The sequence below is a fragment of the Dermacentor andersoni genome, chromosome 7, assembly GCF_023375885.2.
Source record: "Dermacentor andersoni chromosome 7, qqDerAnde1_hic_scaffold, whole genome shotgun sequence".
Classification (NCBI taxonomy): domain Eukaryota; kingdom Metazoa; phylum Arthropoda; class Arachnida; order Ixodida; family Ixodidae; genus Dermacentor; species Dermacentor andersoni.
The window spans coordinates 93862686-93873174 of record NC_092820.1 but is presented as its reverse complement, the minus strand read 5'-3'; positions in this window follow the sequence as shown (position 1 = coordinate 93873174).

Genomic DNA, 10489 nt, shown 5'->3' with positions numbered 1-10489 from the left:
CTCGAGTTTCCATATCCACATCTCGATTGCCTAGAGAGCCTGAATCATAATCATATTCATCATCAACCTGATTTGAAGTCGAAGGTCTTGCGAAACCTTCACTGTTAGAGGGAAGATCTGACACTCAGGTGACTTTGTAAACAAGGCGGCTGAATTTCGCGCGCTGTCTTTTATTGTCTGAGACATACCAGACAATTGCGTAGATATTACCGTAGTCAAACAGTCAGATAATTTTAGTGAAATATATTCTAATGCTTTTTCCATCGCCTTTTCTGTCACTGTTGCAATTGTCTGGGAAATTGACGAGTTCACGCCAAGTGTCTGTCGGGCTGTTACACCAGCGCAACCCTGGATCCTGCTCTGAACTTCCGCAAGAGCTTCTCGACGAGAGCACCGCCTCCTCTCAATTATTTCAATTACCTGGATATCTTTCGATCTTGCAGGGTAATTACACTAGCCGGCCGCATGATTTGCATTTGAGACGTGCAATCGTTGGCAATATGGACTTCCTCGCATAAACGAAACCGAGCACTTGATCGACAGCCATGAGCGCTGTGTCCGTACCACCATCACTTGGGGCATTGTAGTGGTCGCTTGTAGCTAAGGGTTTTACTCAGTAGATTAATGGCCCTTCCTTTATCTCTGAGGGGCGAACCATCCCTGCAAATGTTTCTATGATTGCTTCTGTGGGGACCCTCTTGTTGTTTACAAGCCTGCTACAGCCGTACACGGAAAGTAGACCTCTGCAGAAAATATCTCCAGGATTCCTGGTGGACTTAAGCGCATGTCCACACCGCGGACTAGGCCTTTGCAGCAAGGTCGGTGAGGAGGGATGAAGAAACTTACCAGTTGCGTGGCAAAGTTAGTGCATTTCAGCAGATCCTCTACACAGGCCTGGTCTGGGGAACAACAGAGGATGCCCCGTCCCCCTGTCCAAATTGTTGGACCTCGGTTATGTGCTGGTGAAGAGCGACGAGATTGCGCGAAGCTCTGATTGAATGGTCTTGGGGTTCTTCATACGAATAACTCCTCCATTCGTCGCTACCAAAGCCACAGGAACACTACTGGTCCTACTGCGAAGGAACAGTTCCACTGGTAGATCCCGCGGGGGAATGGAACCAGACCAGAGGGTAGCCCTCTGGCCCGCGGATAAAACAGACATCACCATATCAATAACCATCAGCAGTAGCGGCAGCCTATTTTATGTCCGGCAGGCGCCGTTTCCAACTAGCACCTGCGAATTTCCTCATTTCATCGCGCCACCTACTCTTCTGCCGTCCTCTACTGCGCTTCCCTTCTCTTGGTACCCATTCTGTAACATTAATGATCCAACGGGTACCTAACCTGCGCATCACATGACCTGCCCAGCGCCATTTTCTTTTCTTTTAATGGCAATTAGAGTATCGACTACAGCCTTTCGGTCTCTGATCCAACCCGCTCAATTTCAATCAAAGGGATAACACAGAGACAATTATTTTTTGAACAAAAGAAAGGTAACCGCTGGCTACTTGTCAGCGAATCCGGATGAGGCCCGGACCAGGGCGCACCAGAACGACAGAGGGTTGCCGCAGCGTAGGCCTAGCGAAGCAGCAGAAGAGGCAGGCCGTTCGGCGCCCTTTTGAAAGCACGCACAGGAAGGTGTTGTTGTTGTTGTCGTTGTTGTTGTTGTTGTTGTTGTTGTTGTTGTTGTTGTTGTTGTTGTTGTCTTCGTCGTCGTCGTTGTTGTCGTTTCCGTCGTTGTCGCGTGCACCACGTGGCACGTACCCCGTCCGCGGTGAGAATGGCATCCACCATCGGCCTTTCTTTCTCCTTGCACTTTACAGATTAAATTACACCTCCTCACATTTTAAATAATTGGCCAGGAAAAGAAAATTGATGATGAACCCATCTCACGACGACTGTCGATGGCAATGCAGCGGGATTCCTCTTTTGTGCTTCCCTTGGAACCCTCGGCACCGTCTAATGCCGCTACCGGGAAGCCTGCGCGTGACCTCTGAAATGCATGGCGCGCCGCTGCGCGCGAATTATAGAGTGTATTAGAATATGGTGGAACGAGCCGAGCGCCTGGGGTGGCACAATGCAGCGAGGCGCGTGATCGACGAAAAATACTCTGGCGGCGCCGCGATCGGTGTGCCTTGTGCCGCATCAAGGTCGCGGCGTTGGAAACTGCTGGCGATACTTCACGGAAAGGTCATTCATACAACTTCGCGCGCTGATATGTGCGTTCGGACCGCTGGAACGGTGCTGATAATTGCATATGACTTGTATTTATGCCCTAAGAAATAGATGCATTTATTTCTCTTCTTTATTAAATTTTGTGTATTGTTAATGACGCTCGGCGACCGCGCGTGCATTGCGGTCGCAGTGGCGGCTTCCATTCTACTATGTTATAGTGCGGTTCCCTTTGGAGAACAAATGTTTTACTTGTTCTTCAAGCGGCAAGTATTTATCGTGTGTATTTTTGCGCATATAGCTTTTCCATCAGTAGGTCTCGCGAAACGCAGACGGAAAAACATATCTAAGCTTCTTGCTTAGATGATTATTTTAAAAAAAGAGAAGAAGGTAGCTGCGTCCACCTGTTTTTTGTAGGGGTGTAAATGAAATAAATTATTCTCGAGTCTGATTTCTGAGAAAAACGTGCTACGCTTATTTTATATTTCTTACCTAAATGTAATGCCGTTCCCAACTGTACGTCCGATTAACTATGCAGATGCTGCGTTATAAACGGCTGCTTTCAGTTATCCGGTGCACTGTCATAAGGAAAATCATGAAGCAATTAAGGCAACGGCACGCCTCTCATAGACGTAGAGATATTTGTAGATCCGCTGCATTCGTTGAATGATAAGTGTTGTACCACATTGGGCACCGAGTTTTAATGGGTTGCACACATGGTGAGACTCAATGGATGGATACAACTTTCTTGTACGTCCGGCAAGGTTTAACGCGACCCGGGCTCAGGTCTCCCACGGAGGAACGTCGAAGCCCTGCCTCAACGCCGCCTCACGGGCTTGCTGGACTGCCCACATCTGGATTCCGAGGTCTGAGCTGCGCACAGCGGCGGCCCACCTCGACGACAGGGTCTCCGGAGTAACTGCCATCCCTCCTATAACTACATTGCACTCCCACAGCATGTTTTTGAGTGTTGCTGGTCCTTCCTGGCACAATTTGCACGTGTCGTCCTGATGCTTATCTGGGAAGATACGTTTGAGACGGAATGGATAAGGGAACGCGTTTGTCTGGAGTTGTCGCCAGGCGACGGCCTGCTTCCTCAAAAATGTTTTCTTTGCCTGAATCAAGTTAGCAGATTTACAGGCTGCCCCAAAACGGGGCGTATATATTGGATGACAGCTAGGAACTTGCTTAGCAGAACCGATTAGCATCCGTGCGTTAATTCTCCAAGGAACTGGTGCGCCTCTGACCAACAACCAGGACTCTCCAGCAACACAATCGTTTCGGTATAGGAGTCTCTAGGTGGTCCCTCACCTAGAGACTTCAGAAGTGCTGTTACGCACTACAATAAAACAAAAACGCCTTCTCAACAATTTTTAATAGTGAATTCTGAAGTCGAATGCGATCTGAATAGCAAATACCATCAGATAAGAATGTTCCTACTTCATTTCGTCTGCTGGCACGTTGAAGGACATCGCCAGACAAGCCACGGAGATTACATTGGTATAGATTTCCCCGTCTCCCCGATTCAGTATGAGTGCATACGCAATATCTTTTCCCCAACATTGACGTTCGTATTAACGTCCAATGATTGCCTTGATTCCTTTTCTCGGAAAGTCGATTGGTTCCCTTGGGGCTGCTGCAGCTTTTAAAATGAACACGCTTATTTCGGTCGGAAGTTTTCACTTTTTCAGTCAGTGCATTTAGACTATTTGATAATATTTCTCTTACATATATGTCAAAGATATATATGTCTATGTAGCCTTAGATCTACTTAGAAGTGCACTGGTCATCTGCATCTCTTTGCGCCACGCAGTTAATAAACCTGGTTTATTTCACTAGAAAACTGTTTTCTTATATCATTGTCCCTGATCAATATTCCACCAACAAGAAGCACGCTAAAGATGACACGGTATCAATAACATTTTATTACGTAGCTTCATGTTGCAGAAAGGCAGCATCGGTGGCAAAAATTACGCGGTACTTTTAGAGAACAATGTTAAAAATAGCAGTTCACCTGGCTAAAACCGGCTCATAAGAGTCGTTGGCGTACCAAAGCAAGTAAGTCCATAAAAATATTACTGCACCGACTTTCTGTGAGAAAAACCGGGCGTCCTCCAGAGTCCGCGCAAAGAACGCGTGATCGCTAGCAGACGACGCATCTGACAATGACAACAGTATTGAAGACATGTTGTATAACCCATGCTTAAAATATGTATATGTAAGAAAAAGGTGTCAATATATTTTTCCAGTTGAAATAAAGAACTATTATCAGAGCGTACGCAGCGAAATTACGAACGGCAACTTCAAAGATGACGTAGGCCCTCGTCGGGGCGCGCGAGCACCCAACTGCAGGCATAAATAAAGTTTCTCCAATCCAATCCAATCCAATTGAATATGCCGCGAAGTGCGTCTCCGCCCCGGTCCAGTTCGCTCGCAGCGCTCTAACACAATTCTTTCACACGCGGCGCCTGATCGGGAGAGCGCCGTTCGGCCAACTCTACCATTGTCTAGTACACTCTGGCGCGAACGCTGACAAACGCATCATGCGGCAACCGGGCTCCGCTCTCACGCTTCTTTCTCGACATGCTGCGCCATCTGGTAGCACTGCCGAGAAGTCCACGCGTGGCCTCCGAGACGAGAAGCTTGGCGCGCCGGTGCGTGCGAACGATGAGCAGTGTTCCGTCACTGGCCACGCACTGAGGAGGTCTCTTCGAATATGCACTCCCAGACTGTCCGCAAACCGTCTGCGGCTTCCGGTCTGACTAGCCCTGATGGAAGAGCGCGTCACAGTCATGTGATCCTGCTGTCGGAGACTGCCCGGGGTTTCTTTCGAATGCACAGGGACCGGAAGTCACTCTCCTGGCTGCCCTCGTCTGCTTAGCTGCGTAGATAGCCCCCTACACAGCGAATTCATTAGCCTGGCCTCCGAAGTGGTGCAGTCTCGGAGGCGACGTCACTGACACCATCATAAAGCTGGCATAGTGGAATCGCAGCCCGAGTATAGTGTACAAGCCTGAGATCATAGAACGTGTTTGCAAAGCGCAATTTACGTCATGCTCTCCCTCTTCGTGCCCCTTAGCTGCTGTATTTAAGCTAGCTCATTGACAGCGAAATTTAAGCGGAATTCACCCAAGGACATGAGCAAAATCGCGGTCATGCGGTGTTGCTGTTCATAGAGAAAGCAGCCGCCTATATTCTCAAAGCGCGTGAGGCCGTCTGCTGATTAAAATCCCGACGCGTGCCTAGGACAGAGCGAGTGTGCCCTGTCTAGTAAGTCTGCATGTAAAAAAGCAAACATTCGAAATAGGTAGCAGAAGGGAAAATCGGCGTGAAATAGCGACATGCAATATGATATGCTCCCTCGCACACCAGTTTCACTCGCCTGAAAAGCGAAACCCACCTGTTTACTAGGCATACAGCAATGAGCGTGACAGATATCGGGAAGCACATCAATAAAACCACGCATGTGCGCCTGATCGCTGTGATTCTGTCTTAAAAGACGCGAAGACTAAAGTTGCAGCAATTACACCGCTCGTGAAAAACTCGCATGATAGCACCCAAAACACCGTTGTAACAGAAGCGATAGCTTAGTGCCTTGTATTTGCCATCTGGAACGCGCCAAGTACGCAGAAGCTCACGGCATCTTTCAGAACATGGCGTCAAATGCCGCGCTCATCTTTTTAAGACAGCCGTCACCTGCTAGTTGCTTGCGCTTGTGCGAGCTCCGAGAGTCAGCGGACAGTGCGAGACTTCCGGTCTGTGAAGAACGAACGCGAATCTGGCAGCTCTCGGACTGGTGGGCGGGCCTTCCAAAGCTGTCCGAGGAAATCGAATGCGGGACAGCAGACCAAAGCAGTCCGGGGCTGTCGGGCCCAGTGGTACATGCTCAATTACCCAAGTTGGCTAGAGGTTAATTGAAAAGCGGCCCATACCTGCAGTGCATTTGTGGCGCAGCCTCCTAATGCGTCGGGTTGCTGTACTTGTGTAACCCTTAGGCGTGGGTTCGATGCCGCATCAGCATCGGGGAAACTTAAGGGATATTTTTCGTCGTTGTAGAGTGGCTTATACCCAGTGACACATACCTAGTTACCCAAGTTGGCGTCAAAGACCTTCACAGAAGAGCGGCCCTTCCCAGTGATCCAAGTTGATATCAAAGAGGTTCATTGCAGAATACAACAGACCGAGTGCCACACACCCAGTGATTCAAGTTGGCCTCAAAGAGTCTGTTCGAACAGCGGTGCCTACCCAGTTCCGCATCGACAGTGACCCACGTCGGCGTGAAAGAGGTTCGTTCAAGAGCGGCGCGTATGTACACATTGCCACATACTCGATAACCCAAGTTGGTACGATGGCTCGTCTCTAACCCTGTGACCTCAGCATAGCCAGCCCGATGCGCTAACCATTGGTCCACGAACTCCCCAGTGACCCGGGTAGGCGGCGAAATGGTTAGATACAAACGTTAATACATAGATATACGAATGGGATGACAAGTGTGTGACGACGATGGCAGGACGACTGCATGACGAAGGCTATGTGACAGCGACCTTATGACGATGATGACGTGACGATGACGGTATGACATGATTGGAATGACAATGGAACAACCACGACGGCGATATGACACTGAATGCATGACGATGACAACGGCGTCACAATCACGATTGAATGACGACAGCATGATTACGATAGATTTACGAAGGAATGATGTCGACGGAACAATGAAGGCGGTGTGACGTCGATGGCATGAAGACAATGGAATGACGAGTGTCTGACGCCGATGGCATGAGGAAAACGGCGTGAAGACGACTGTGTGACGAGAATCGGGCGGTGACGACTACATACAATGATGGCCTCAGATGCCATGACCACGATCAGCGTGACCATGATGGCACATACCCAGTGGCATCAAGACATGAGAACCCATTGCCACATAATATACTCGTGGGAACAGTAGACTGCACAATCTCCGAGGTCGGCCTATCACTGCTGACGGCGCCAACTGCGAAAAACTGAGCAATGTTTCAGGTCACGGAAAGCAACTAGAAAGACTAGCAATATATTTCAGAGGTATGTAACTTCGCCGTCAACAACGCTGCTTGATAATGGCGGCACGAATAATCGTCGGTATGGCAGCGTGATCACAACAACGGCTGTGCCGCGACGACGACGATGTGACAGCGATGAATCGCGAAAGCGTGACGAACCGACGCAACGACGCGGGCATGAGGACAGCGTGACTACGATGGCCTGAAAACTACGTCCTAGCTGCGCCTTCCTCTCCGTTCGTTTACTCCACGGAGGCCAGATGCTTCCTCGACCATTTACTTAAAAAAATGCAGATCACACGCACTGTATGATCAGGATAGCACATACCCATGGCATGACGGCATGCCATCCCAGTGGCACACACCCAGCTGCACATAACATACACATGGGAACTACATATATATTGCACAATCGCAGTCGGTCTTAGCGATGCTGTAGTGAGCTGGCAGGGCGAAAGAGCGCGACAAGAGACGTGCGGTGGACTTTGGTGACAGACTCTGTGACCAATAAAACGCTTCGCAACTTCGATGAGCAATCCATAGGCAAACTCACCGAGCATTACAACCACTGTCTCGAAGAGGGGGAGATACCCCAACAATGAAAAGCAGCCAAAGTGATCTTCATTCCAAAGCCGAATAAGCCAATTCACATTGATAACTTCCGTCCAATTCCTCTCACTTCATGCATAGGGACGATCTTGGGTCACGTAATCCACCTACGCCTCTCCAAATACATCGAACATAATCACTTGTTCCCTTCGGAAATGACTGGCTTTCGCAAATCTCTTTCTTGTAAGTCATGCTAAGGCTCAAATAAGACGTTATCGAACCGAGCGACGCACATTAGACAAAAGCGTTGCTCGGTCTCGACCTCACGTGCGCCTTCAACAACGTGTCCCACTTGGCCATACTACGCGATCTTAGCAGTATAAACGGCGGGGAGCGAATCTACTGCTATATATGCAGCTTCCTCACGAAGCGCACTGCGACACTACAATTAGGCAGCGAACAAATCTGGCCAAATAACTCTAGGAAGCACTGGCACGCCCCAAGGGGCAGTACTTTCCCCCTTCCTCTTCAATTTGGTTATGCGACCTTTAGCTTTCACTCTCAAGAAGATTCCTGACCTGCGATTCACACTGTACGCGGACGATATTACGCTGTGGATGACCAGATCTAAGACACCCTCCAAGCAGCAATTTATCAGATCGAACAAGTAGGTCACGAGTTGAATCTCAAGTGCTCCCCCACCAAATCACAGTTCTCCTTCTGCACCCCACGAGCCACTTCAGGACTTCACCCCCGAATACCCAACTCACGATTGAAGGGCACCCTGTACGCCAATCCCCCTAGGATTACACCTCCAACGCAATCGAGCAAATCAGCATACCTTGCAAGCACTACAAACAACGGTAGATAATACGCTCCGCCTGGTAGGGAGGGTCTCCAACAAACACAGAGGGCTTCGAGAGAAGGAGCTAATTCAGCTAATGAAGCTTTTCTCTTAAGCAAAATCACATTCGCACTACCGTATCTCTCAATCTCTAGGCAGGAAGAGGATACTGTGAATTGCTTGATCCGCAAGATACACAAAGTCGCTCTTGGTGTTCCAATTAGTGCATCGACACAAAGGGTGACGGCCACGGCCACACTAAATACCCTTCAAGAATTACCCGAAGCACATCTATCATGGCAATACCACAGACTCATCACCACTGAAGCTGGGCGTGGGATCCTGAGACTTCATCATGCTCCACCATTCAACGAGAGCAAGCGGCATCAACTTCCTCCGAACATACACGGCCAATACCATATCCAGCCTCTACCCAGAAACACATGTGCACCTCAAGTTTCACGCCAGACGCCGAAAACTTCGACCCAAGGCGCTACAACGCAGCTATGGACAGGCTGAAGGAGTCTACTATGTGGACGCTGCAGCCTACACAGTGCTATGGCCGACGAAGAGGCCGCCATTGCACTCGCATCGGGGCTACCCGATAGCGACGTCATCATTAGTGACTCTAAGACTGCTATCCGGAACTTCAGTAACGGCTACATTAACAACCTCGCGCACTCTCTACTTGTCGCTCACCCACCAGAGAACGACATCGCTCTCGTATGGACCCCAGCACATCAAGGACTCCACGGCAACGAAATGGCTCATGCCGCTGCTCGAGGATTCACGGACCAAGTGGCCGCAAATATGGGCCTAATTGTAAAACCCAATGACTCCCGAGAGCACACTAATAAAGACACACTCGTCGCATTCCATGAAATTTGCACACGTTACAGAAAGCAACGCCTAATGTATCCACCTCTCTCTGTGCCTAGAACGCGCCAGAGGTAAATACTGTGGCGACAACTACAAACTCGCACTTTTTTTAGCCCCCGCACTTTGCACTTGTTCTTTCCCGCCACATACCCGACATCCAAGTGTCGCTTTTGCCCTGTCCCGATAGAAGATGTCTCCCATATCATGTGGCAATGCCCCATCAACCCCCCCCCCCGCACGCTCAAACCATTAATTAGTAGCGAGGAGCTGTGGGAGACTGCCCTGCGCAGCTCCGATCCCACCCTACAGAACAGAGTCCTGGCGTGGGCTGAGGAGGTTAGCGGAGGCCCACCACGACTGGTAGACGGACTTCTAGCCACATAATGCGGTGACGGACACCTGCTGGGACTGGAGTACTTAGACCTCCCTCTCTCCTCCCCCCCCCGGCCCCTCCCCTCTCTTAAAAGGGGAATAAAGTTCATTCCTTCATTCATTGGTGACAGAGACGCTCGCAACCGTGAGTCCAGGCGGCGTTGTGCAAACACCGCTTCATACAGATGCGCAGTGACGTCACGAGTAAGACGATGATGTTTGGTGTTTATTGAGGGAAAAAAGTTTTCTTCCTGGATACCAGCCGCCAATGTACGTGCCGCTATATATGACGTCAGCGGTTCCCTTCACCACTAATCCTGATTTGGCAGTTTTGGGCCGCTTTAGACAATGCACACCGATTGCATCTCTCATCCTTATCTGTGCACGTCCATAGCACTGTGCTGCCAGTTGACATTTTTTGCTTTTCTTTCCCCTGTTGTCTTAGCCACAAATCCCGAACTCAAGACATTTCGGCATACATGCACAACACATTGACAGCAAGGCACGCTCCGATTCGGTATATCTTGAGCGTGACGCAGCTTATCCACGTCTTGTTACGTTAAACATCCAAAATGTATTGTGTGGCTTTTACGCAAGTTTTGCATTACAAACATATTCGTTTTCGCAT